Source organism: Capsicum annuum, chromosome 5, assembly GCF_002878395.1.
Source record: "Capsicum annuum cultivar UCD-10X-F1 chromosome 5, UCD10Xv1.1, whole genome shotgun sequence".
NCBI classification, from domain to species: Eukaryota; Viridiplantae; Streptophyta; class Magnoliopsida; order Solanales; family Solanaceae; genus Capsicum; species Capsicum annuum.
The window spans coordinates 213,728,249-213,740,176 of NC_061115.1; the positions used below are offsets into that span (position 1 = coordinate 213,728,249).

General features: G+C 35.4%; 1 pseudogene; it reads left to right on the forward strand.

Annotated features, from left to right (window-relative positions):
• The first annotated feature begins 7,949 nt into the window (after positions 1 to 7,949).
• LOC107851875 lies at positions 7,950 to 9,845 on the forward strand (annotated as a pseudogene).
• Positions 9,846 to 11,928: the final 2,083 nt, after the last annotated feature.

Here is an 11,928-nt window from a genome sequence, read left to right on the forward strand (position 1 = left end):
TACACAACAAAGAACGGTCCACATTAAGATAATAGCAAAACAAAATGGTACACCTAATTTAAAATGAAATGAGTATATCTCCTTAAGCGATAGAAGAAACACAACATATAGTTAATCAATAAAAACATTTAACCTTGAAAACTATAAATATCGCAACGAAGTGAGTAATAGTAAAAAATTCAAGATAAAATTAATTATCTTTTTTATTTTACTTTTAGGAATAGTCGTTCTTGAAAACTATAAATATTACAATTATGACATGTAAATAATGTAGACACTTAATTTTGTCCCTACCGAAGACCCAAGTTACACATTTTTATCCCTGTCTTACCACGTGCCCTCACCCGTATGATTATATCCCATAAAAATTCAAAAAATAACAAACCCACTAACAAACCTAATCCCCAATTATTCTTTTGTAACAAAATTAACCACTCCTCCTATCAATTTTGGACAACACATCACTACCCCATACACCATACCCTACCCCACCTACCCTACCCCAATACCCACCCACGTGACCCCACCTACACTCGCACTCACTCACCTCAGAATTTCAATTTCACCAACATATATACAATCACCGAGATACACAACAAAAGGAGGAGGACATAGGATCACTCATCTTCAACCCTACAAAATGTCATATACACATTCATCACCAGAAAAAGCTTCACCGGAATACGTGCAACAGTAGCAGCCAATGATGCCGGAGTCCGGTGAACTCAACAACCAGCCACCTCTCTCCCTCTCTCTACCATCTCTCTCTCTCCAAAACTAAAAAAAAAAGAAGCGGCACCGCCTCCCTCATCGGCGACAATAGCGCCGGCGCCAGCGCAGCTCCTGCTCTCGTCCTCCTCTTCCTCCGCTCAAACGCCGACCACCCAGGGCGGTGCCTCCTCAAAAGGCCAGCACGGGCTGCTCCTCCAGCCGCCGCTCAGATTCGGCCTCCTCCGTCGTCCAGCGCCTTCTCCAGCGACCATCACAATCGACCCGACCCGACCTCTCTCCGGCGACGGCAGCAGGCACCGGTACGACCTGAACTCTCTCCGGAGAATCCGAATCTCACCAAAATAGTGAAGTCGGTGTCCAATCAACGACACCCAACCCATTTTCCATCGATTCCGGCGAAATTCGAGTTGGTTCCGACGAGATTTCGCGTATGGGTCTTCTCGATTTTTCACAATTTTAGTCTCGGTTCTTTTTATATTTCTTATTTCTTAGGGTTTTAAATCCATCCGAGTTTGCTATTTCTCGATATCGAGTTGGTTTGGTTCGTGCAAGGTTAGTTGGAAATCGATGGTTTGGGGTTTCAAATTTGAGATCTTGGGTTGTTTTTTGATTTCTATTTGGGTTTGTGGTTCATTCATTGTGAGGCTTTTCGTTGTTTTCCAATCTGTCCGGTTGAATTCGATATCGAGTTTGGAGTTGTTGGTTATCAGGGTTCAGATCGAGAGTTTTGGATCCGTCTTTGTCTTTTGATCACATATTTTGGCACAATAAAAGCTTCAATCGAGGTCCAACTCTACACTTTCTCTTATCTATTTTATTATTTGGGATGTTTCGTATTTCGATTTGGATGTTCGTGTGTGGTTTGATCTTCGTTGGTGATGAATAACTGTTTGTATTGATTGGTTGTTGATTTCATTGGTTACGATTGTGTGTGATGTGAATGATGGATATTGAGTTTATAGTGATCGTGGATTGTTGGAATGGTAATCGTGATTGTAGAAATTTTGTGTTAAAATAGAATTGGGGGGTGGGAATTAAAAATTGCTAAAATGAATGTTGATTAATTTTGATGCATGGATAATGTTAAACATGATAGAATTGTGATATGTTGAACTTGGATCGGCAAATGTAGGCCGGGTAGTCAAATTTAGAAATAATGATTTGTTGGAGTGTTTGAATATATGCATGAATGGTACTTTCTACTTTATTGCACGAAAAGTTTAAATTGTACTCATTTGGCCGGGGAATGCCCCGAAGGATTTGTATTGATTTATTCGGGGAATGCCCCGAAGTACCTTGTACTTAAAAGATGTTCGTGGTGAAGGCCCGAGGCGTCGGGTGAAGCGGTAGAGCGTAGCATAGGATTAGTCTAGGGTAGAATAGATTTATATTTCCGCATTATTTATTTTTGGACTGTATAATTGGACTGGACTTTACATTTTGGATTGTTTTGTTTTGATTGTTTTGCGTGCTTTTTGTAGGGTTTGTACATTTCGTAATGCCAAAATAGTTGATATATTCTACCAAGCGACCGTGGTTGAACCACGGGATCGAGAGGTGCCTAACACCTTCCCCTCGGTCAACAAAATTTCTTAGCTGGAATCTCTGTTCGCAGACCAGTTTAAAGAGTCAAATGGTTTTGAAAAGAATTTTCTAATGGTGACTTGGCACACTAGATTATGCCAAGTGGCGACTCTGAGTTTTGATTGTTAAAAATAATTATTTTTCGAAATAAATTTTCATCTTTTGTCACATTAATAATTAAAACCCTTTCGAACTTTAATAAACAAAAATTGTTAGGAGTACGTAAAAGAGGGGTGTGACAAATAATATAAATATTCATTAAAAAAATTATATCTTTTAAGACATAAACACGACATACGTAAAGGGAGTAGCTCTCTAGCTTCTCAAAAGCCATGTGAACATAATTTTTCGAGATTTGTATAAAAAATTGACTTTTTTTAGACGTCTATTTTAACCCCAGGATGTTGTTGATCAATTCTTTTGATTCGTCCGATCTTAAGCTAGATATGTTTGTCACATTATATGCAATAATTTATAAATCATGCACTATAGTTAATTATTAGCAATACTTTTGGTTCATTTAATCTAAGCTAGATTTGTTTGTCACATAATTATATGCAATAATTTATTAATCATGCACTATAGTTAAGTGATTTATAATAATATATATTTCAAATGCATATTATGAATTCATTGGAGTGGGTCTCAGCAATTTCGTTTATAGTTTAGTGTGGAAATGGTGCATGTACTCCTTTTTTTATACTATTTTTACATGGTTTAAAATATTTTTATGCATATATAGTAGATATTGAACCCCTTCGACTAATTCATGAATTTATTTCTGAACCCGCTCAATGAAAATCAAGGCTCCGCCACTGAATGTATGCAATCTATACCACTACCTTCAAAGAGGTAGAGAGGCTGTTTGTGATAGACCCCTCAACTCAGGAAAAATGGACAGTAAACAAAGGTGTAGTGAAACAAGATGAAATAACAGAAATAAAACGCCCATAAAGTATTACTATACACTATCAAACCGTAGCTAGAAACTCCAACCAATGCACAAAGCCGTGCGACTACTAGCAAGGCTACACCCACACGCACTAGTCCTCTAACCTGATTCACATCTTTCATACCTTCCTATCTAGGTCATGTCCTCAGTAAGCTGTAACCACTCCATGTCACGTCTAATCACCTCTCTCCGTATTTCTTCGGCCCACCTCTAACCCACCTAAAATCATCCAAAGTCAATTTTTTCCACCTACGAACTAGGGCATTAGTGCCCCTCCTCATAATATGCCCAAACCATCTCAACCTCACTTCCCATATCTTGTCCTCTATCAAAGTCACTCACACCTTCTCCCAAATAGTCTCATTTCTAACCTTATCTCCCCTAGTAAGTCCACACATCCAATGCAACATCCTCATTTCCGTCACATTCAACTATTGGATGTGCGAGTTCTAGACTGACCAACACTCCGCTCTATACAGCGTAGCTGGACGGACTGCCACTCTATAGAATTTGCCTTTTATCTTGGAGGCACCTTCTTATCATACAAAACTCTCAAGGCGAGCCTTCATTTCATCCACCCTGCCCCAATATGGTGAGTGACATCCTCGTGAATATCTCCATTCTGTTAAATCATAGACCCAAGATACCTAAAACTATCCTTCTTACAAACAACCTGAGAATCCAAATTCACTACCACCTCATCCTCATGCTTTATGCCATTGAACTTGCATTACAATTACTTCATCTTGATCTTGCTCAACCTGAACCCTTTAGACTCCAGAATTTGTCTCTAAACCTCCAAAATCTATTAGTATATGTTACATATTAAAAAAGTGACAAAACACTGATAAAAGCTGAATCGATAAAGAACCGAAGAACGTATTTGCTTATTTTAATTAGTTTTATATTATTAAAATTGACTTAATTGGTTTGATTTCATATTAGTGCAAAATCGGCTCGAGTCGAGCCACGTATATGCACCAGCTATATACACTATCTTCCCCTTCTGTATAATTAAATGACTGATAGTTTTTCTAATTGACCAGGAGGTCACGGGTTCAAGCTTTGAAAATATTTTTCGACAGAAATGCAAGGTAAGACTGCGTATAATAGATCCTTGTGGTCGGGCCCTTCCCCGAACCCTGTGTATAGCGGAAGCTTTAGTGCATCAGGTTGCTTTTTTTATTTATTTAAATTTTTCTAATTGACCCCCAAGCTGCAACCCTTTGGTTGCGCATGCATGAGGATGTGCTCGCTATGGAGACAAATATTTTCCTGAAAATATTTTTGTAGAAAAATTAAAGAATATGAAGGAGGTGTACATAACGCCTAACCTACTCAAATAGGGATAATTGTTAGACATGCCCAACTCTTTACCATAAGATAGCAAAAAGTTAATGCTATTTTTTAGTTTTTCATTTGGTGTCCGGTGTTTGCATTGGAGTCCCGATTAATTTAAATCGCGCGTTGCAGGACCCATTAAGATGGCAACGCTCCTAACAGAGTTTTCTCCATGCCCAGGGTCGAACCCCTCGACTTCTGGTTAAGGGTAGAGCAACTTCATCCTCTGCACCACAATCCATGTTGGTAAAAAAGTTGATGCTATGAAGTGCATAATGATGCATACAAGAAAGGTTAAATGGATATCTTGTGTATATTATCAATTGCAAAATTATTGGAAGATATTTATTAAAAAAGAGTTAATTAACAATTTTGCATTTTTAGAAACTAGAAAAAAGAATAAATAAAAATTTGGATTCTTTTTTTTAAAAGTTTTAAGATCTTTTATTAAAATTCGACTTTCAATTTCTAATTCTATTTAGCCGCCTCTAATCGGCTAGGGAGTCCATAAGTCAATATGCAAAATTAATTTTTTTAGACTTTGTACATTTATACAAAACTAGTTCAGGGTACGCGCTCCGTACGTGTACCTCATTTTAATGAGTTTAATTATATAAATTGCTTAGATATTGTAAAAGTAATACTTTGATTAATAAACAACTTTGTTGATCTTATTAAAAAACGAAAAATACTTTAATAAAAAATTAATATATTATTATAAAGCCATATAAAAGCATTGAACCAACTTCAACTAAATTAAGAAAAACTACAAAGGCTATAGAACGACAAAAAAAAAATTAAAAAAACTTTCCCAATATGACATATGGAGTAATTCATATATGCTCTGATGACAACATTAAAACGCAAATTAAGCAGGTGAAATGCTATCACATTTTAAGTCAGGACGTCAAAGGATGAACAACAAAGTTTATGTAAGAGAATCCTCAAAGGATGAAGAACAAATTTTTTGTAAGAGAATCATTCCAGCTACTTCAACCACCCTCATAGCCATAGGCAATGCTTGCTCTTCAACTTATCGTAGATCCCATTCAAGAATTGAATTCTTCATCACCTTTGCCTCAATCTGCTATAATTTTTTCACTACTACTACTTATTTGTTTGAAACTTAACCTGAACCATAATATCAGATCAAAACTTGTGAAACATATGCAATATTAATCATCTTGTACACAAGATCATTATACGTAAGCTTATTAAAACTGAACAATAAACTGATGCAATAATATGTAAGCTTAAATGAAAGTTATGTGTTGCTTCGCCCATTGCCGAAAAATTATATTACTAAGAAATTCATTGATATTTTGACTTTTTCATCATCCATCTTCAAGATACCTACAAAAACTAATGCACCTACAAAGCAAATCAAATATTACAAAAATATATTTCATGATGTAAACGAATTTCAAATCAAACAATAAAGAACGACTAATCTAAGACCAAATATAAATATTTTTTTGCTCCTTATGTTCATTGTAGATACCACTGTATTGTTGTAGGAAGGAAGAATACTTAATTTATAGATGTCCAAAATATTTTTCTTCAAGAAAAAAATTATCTAAATATGGTAGATATATAATTTTTTTCATAAATTATTTATAAACTCCAAATAAACTAAAACCCATACAAATAGGAGTTTTAGATTTTGTTTCTTTAGACGTTTATGGTTCCATTTTTAGTTTAACTATGTAGACTTTTAATTTCTTTTTAAACAAAAAAAATATACTCCTATTCATTAAAAAAAAAACATACACGTATGATTACTAAAACTATGGACTTTAGTACATTGTTCAGTTATGGAAAATATTTGTTAATTTTAAAATTTTAAAAATTTAAAAAATAGTAGAGTTTTAAAACCTAGTTTATAGGATTTTCTTAAATTACTAATAGGAGTACTTTTAGACCTATTTTTAGGATTTCTTATCGCGTTTTATGAATAAATAATCAAACAATTAGAATTCAATGTCCAGTATATTATAAGAAAACAAAGTATAACGTTAAAAAAAAAAAAAACCGTATAAATACCGATTAGGTTTACAATGCATATTTAATCCATATATTTTAGAATCTTTAATTTCTTTCCATGAAATTTAGGAGTCCTAAATTAAGAAAAATAGTAAAAACACCCAACAAAATATTACCAAAAATTTAGGAATTCATCTATATGTAGAAAACCTTCTTGTTTTTTTTTTTTTTTTAGATATTTAATATAATTAATATTAAATATTATAAATTCAAGAAAATAGGTGAAAAGATAATTTTGTCTATTGTGTAGTGTTTTAATAAAGGGCAAAGGGTTCGATTCACTTTTCTAAGGGTCTTTACACTTTTAATATATTATAGATTATAGATATATATTAACTTTTTTAGACTTTGTAAATTTATGCAAAATTATTTTTTCCAAGCATTTACTATCCAATAGTCCACCTTCTTTTATACTTGCTATTACTCCCTTTGTTCTTTTTTATTTGTCGCGATTTTTTTGGGGAGTCAAACAATAAGATCTTTGACCAACATAATGCGTGAGAAGCTGTAGTGCACTCGAATTCTTTTTTTTTTTTTAGTTTTCCTAATTGACCCCACCTGCTACCTTTTGGTTGCGCATGCATGATAGTTTTAATGTCGTACTTTTATGCGCTCGCAATCAGTGGTGGAGTCAGGATTTTTGTTAAGGGGTTCATTAGTGAACATACGAACTAACTGAAGGGGGTTCAACATCTACTATATGTACATAAAAAATAATTTTAACTATATATATAACATAATTTTCCGACGAACGGTGTTCGAATGAACCCCTACTTGAAGGGTAGCTCCACCCCTGCTCGTTATGGAGCCAAATTTTTTCCATGAAAACGTTTTTATAGAAAAATAAGTGGTTTCTTACTTTTATTCTTGTATTCGGTAATACAAGAAAAATGTTATTTTAAAAATATTTGTATGTACAATAATAATTTAATTTTCACCCTGATCATCATATTATAATAATTTAAAAATTGTTACTCCCTTCGTTTAAAAAAGAATGACCTACTTTGACGTGATACAAAGTTTAAGAAAATAAAGAAGACTTTTGAATCTTGTGGTCTTAAATTAAAGTAGTGTCAAATGTATCAAAATGCCCTTTAATCTTGTGGTCATAAACATGCAACGTGAAAAGTTGAAATTAAAGTATTGTCAAAAAAGAAAGGAATCATTCTTTTTGAAATAGACTAAAAAAGAAAGTATGTCATTCTGTTTGAAACGGAGGAAGTATTTATTTTGTTCTGTCTATAAATACACACAAGTGAATAACAACAACACCCACAACAAAGAGAAAGAGGAGAAAATAAAAGAATATGTATCGAATTAAGATGTCTTTGAAGGTTCCAACTATATATTTTAGAAACTCATTTGAGTGGAAAAAAGGAAGTGAAAAATGGGTTTTAGTGAGAGATGAAGTTTACAAATCTTTAGAAGAATTTGGTTGTTTTGAGGCTTTACTTGATGAAGATATTCCAAAAAAGAAATTATATGAAAAAGTCAAAGAACTTTCAACTACAATTTGGAAACTCACAAAATGTGTATGCAAGTTACTCTAAGGATGATCCTGGAGTACCACTTTATGAGAGATTGGTGATTAAGAATGTTCTTATTCATGGTGTTATTGAGAATTTTTCCAACCTTCTTTGGCCTGAGGGAGACCCTAAATTCTGGTATGTAATCAATAATCACAAATAAAAGGCTGAAATTAACTATAAATTTCGTTGTTAATCTGTAGCTAAATTTATTTTAGAATAAATGCTCTATTTCCACCCTGAACTATGCATGAAATTACTGACACACCCGAACTTTAAGAGGGTCCTATTACCCCTGGACTAATTAAAATCATATTTTTGACAACCTTAGTGCCTACGTGGCATATACGTGGCACATCAGTGAATCAACACACTGAAATTTGAAGGTCCATGAATGTGTCACATATGTGCCACGTAGACACTAAGGTTGCCAAAAATACGATTTTAATTAGTCCAGGGGTAATAGAACCCTCCTAAAATTCGGACGTGTCTCAGCAATTTCGTGTATAGTTTAAGATGAAAACAGAGCATTTTCTCTTTATTTTAGTTAACAAGTTTTCTGCCAATCGTAAAATTTTGTTGTCTAGCTATAAAATTGTTCCATCACTAAATGTTAACTATTTTCTAAATGATGAATTTTTTTCCATTCTATATTAAGAAATGGAACAAGAAGCATAAATGATCATCCCAATTTTCTTTAAAGTCCATCACACATGGTCTCAACATATCTTTCAATGTCTGAATTGTATGCTTTACCTGATCATCTGTTTGCGGATGAAAAGCAGACTTGGTGACAATACTAGCTTAAAAATATCTAGACAAAGCATGTAAACGTGTCTCATACTCCGCAACAATCATTGAGCCCTGCTCCAAGCGATCAAAATTATCTCTCATTTTATCATAAAGTAATAAAATAATAAAGTAATTGATGAACAAGAAGGCTAAGTTTCAAGTTAGATGTTTGTTGATTCTCTTGGATGAGCTCTATATTCATCAAGCTTGTAAACTCGCAATTACTTGTTATTATGTAAAATTCTAAACGAGAAGTTATCTCTGTGTTTAATTTGGCAGCGATTTGGTGCTTACTTACGCGAAGAAATTATCAGAATTTGAAGATATGATAAGAAGAATGATATTTGAGAAATTGGGTTTGGAAAATTACTTGAATGAGCATAAAAAATCAGGTGATTACTTACTTGGTCTTCTCAAGTATAGACCACCTAAAGATGGGGAGAAAAATGTTGGATTAACTCCTCATACTGACAAAACAATTTCAAAAATTTTAAGCCAATATGATAAACATGTTAATGGGCTGCAAATACAACAACAAACCCAGTGTATTCCCATATAGTGAGGTCTGGGGAGGATAAGATGTACGCAGTTCATACCACTACTCCCGAGGAAGTAGCAAGGTTGTTTCCGATAGACCCCCGGCTCAAGATAAGGAATAGTAATCAAAGTCATACCAAAAAACCAAGAACAAGACAAAACATAGAGTCGCCACATACAGGGAAAGAGTAAACAAAGACTAGTAAACAATTGTAATACTACAAGCAACAAGAAATCATAATAAAAATACTACACCCACCAAGTAATTCCCTACCCTACCTACCCAAAATGGCACTAGCCTTCCATCCTAATACGCGTCCTCCAGATCTTCCTATCTAGGGTCATGTCCTCAGTAAGCCGTAACTGATCCATGTCCCGCTAATCACCTCTCTCCAGTACTTCTCCGTCCTACCCCTGCCCCGTCTAAAACCATCCAAAGCAAGCCTCTCACACCTACGAACCGGTGCTTCTGTGCCCCTCCTCATCACGTGTTCGAACCATCTCAAACGAACCTCCCGCATCTTGTCCTCCACAGAAGCCACTCCAACCTTTTCTCAGATAGTCTCATTCCGAACTCTATCACCCCTAGTAAGCCCACATATCCAACGCAACATCCGCATTTCTGCCACCTTCAATTTCTAAATGTGAGAGTTCTTGACTGACCAACACTCTTCTTCATACAACATGGCTGGGCGGACTGACACCCTGTAAAATTTGACTTTAAGCTTGGGCGGCACCTTCTTATCAGACAACACCCTCGAGGCGAGCTTCCACTTCATCCATGCCACCCCGATACGGTGAGAGACATACTCGTCAATCTTACCATTCCCCTGAATCATGGATCCAAGATACTTGAAACTATCCCTCTGACACACCACCTGAGACTCCAGCCTTACTACCACGTTATCCCCCTCCCCCGAGCCATCAAACTTACATTCCAAATACTCGGTCTTGCTCCTACTTAACCTGAACCCTTTAGACTCAAGGGTTTCTCTCCACAGTTTTAATTTATCATTCACCCCCCGAGTCTCATCAATCAAAACCACATCATCTGCAAAAAGCATACACCAGGGCACCTCGCGTTGAATACTCTGCGTCAACACATCCATCACCAAAGCAAACAAAACGGGCTAAGAGTAGATCCCTGATGTAACCCTCTCAGGACAGGGAAATGTTCAGAATCACCACCTGCCGTCCTCACCTGGGTCTTAGCTCCATCATACATGTCCTTGATTGCTCTGATATACGCCACCGGGACCCCACTCACCTCTAGGCATCTCCAAAGAACTTCCCTAGGAACTTTGTCGTATGCCTTCTCCAATTCGATAAACACCATGTGCAGATCCTTCTTTCTTTCCATGTACTGTTAATGGGCTTCAAATAGCAAATAATGGACAAAAATGGGCAATGGATTGATGTTCAATACTCATCACCTCATTCATACTTGATCCTCGTCAGTGACTATTTGAAAGTAAGTTCTTTTAATTTATACCGTTAGTATAAATAATTTTTACGTAATCAGGTCATTACATGTATACTTATGTTGTAGTTGTTGTTGTGTACATGTGTGTACATTTGTGGATTGCTGGACAAAGTAACAAAAAATGTTTACACAGATGATTATGCATAAAGTTAAACTCTTTTTTCATCAAGTTAATTGCTTAAACTTTCACAATTTATAGTTTGCATATTTTGATATTAATTTTTTTTCTTTTTGTCCAAAATTAAAGTTATTTTTCCAAAGCTTAGGGTGTGTTTGGTATAAAAAAAATATTTTCTTGAAAATTAAGAGAATTTCTTACTTATTTTATTGTGTTTGGTAGGTAAACAAAAAAAATATCGATCCAAAAATATTTATATAAATATTAATGGTGGCAGTGATAGTAATAGTTTAGTAGTAGCCAGGTAGTGATAATAATAGTCAGCAGTGGACCTAGGTGGGTGCCAGAAGGTTCATCCGAACCTCCTCGATAAAAAATTATACGGTCATATATACAGGGTAGATTTTTTATGTTTCTAAGTATATATTATTTTGGAATCCCTTGAACCAAAGATGATAGGTAGCCCAATGGATTTGGGCTCGCTACTTTAGCCCCTCTGATCCTCCATGTTTCATGTTTGACTCCCGCTAGGCGAGCAGGCAACTTAATTTTTTTAAGCCTCTGCTGGTTCTATACGTCCGGGTACAACTATTATTAGGGACATTTTTTTTTTCAAACCCTCTCAATCAAATCTTGGATTCACCACTAATAATAGTGTAGTAGTAGCTAGGTCTTTTTTTTTGGGGGGGGGGTGGGGGGGGGGTGGGGGGGGGGGGGGGGGGGGGGGGTAGTGGTGGGGAATTAGTTGTCTAGTAAATAAATATAGATTTCAAGTTTTGTCCGTTGATAATGTATGCTATTTTCACACTATCATGTTAAG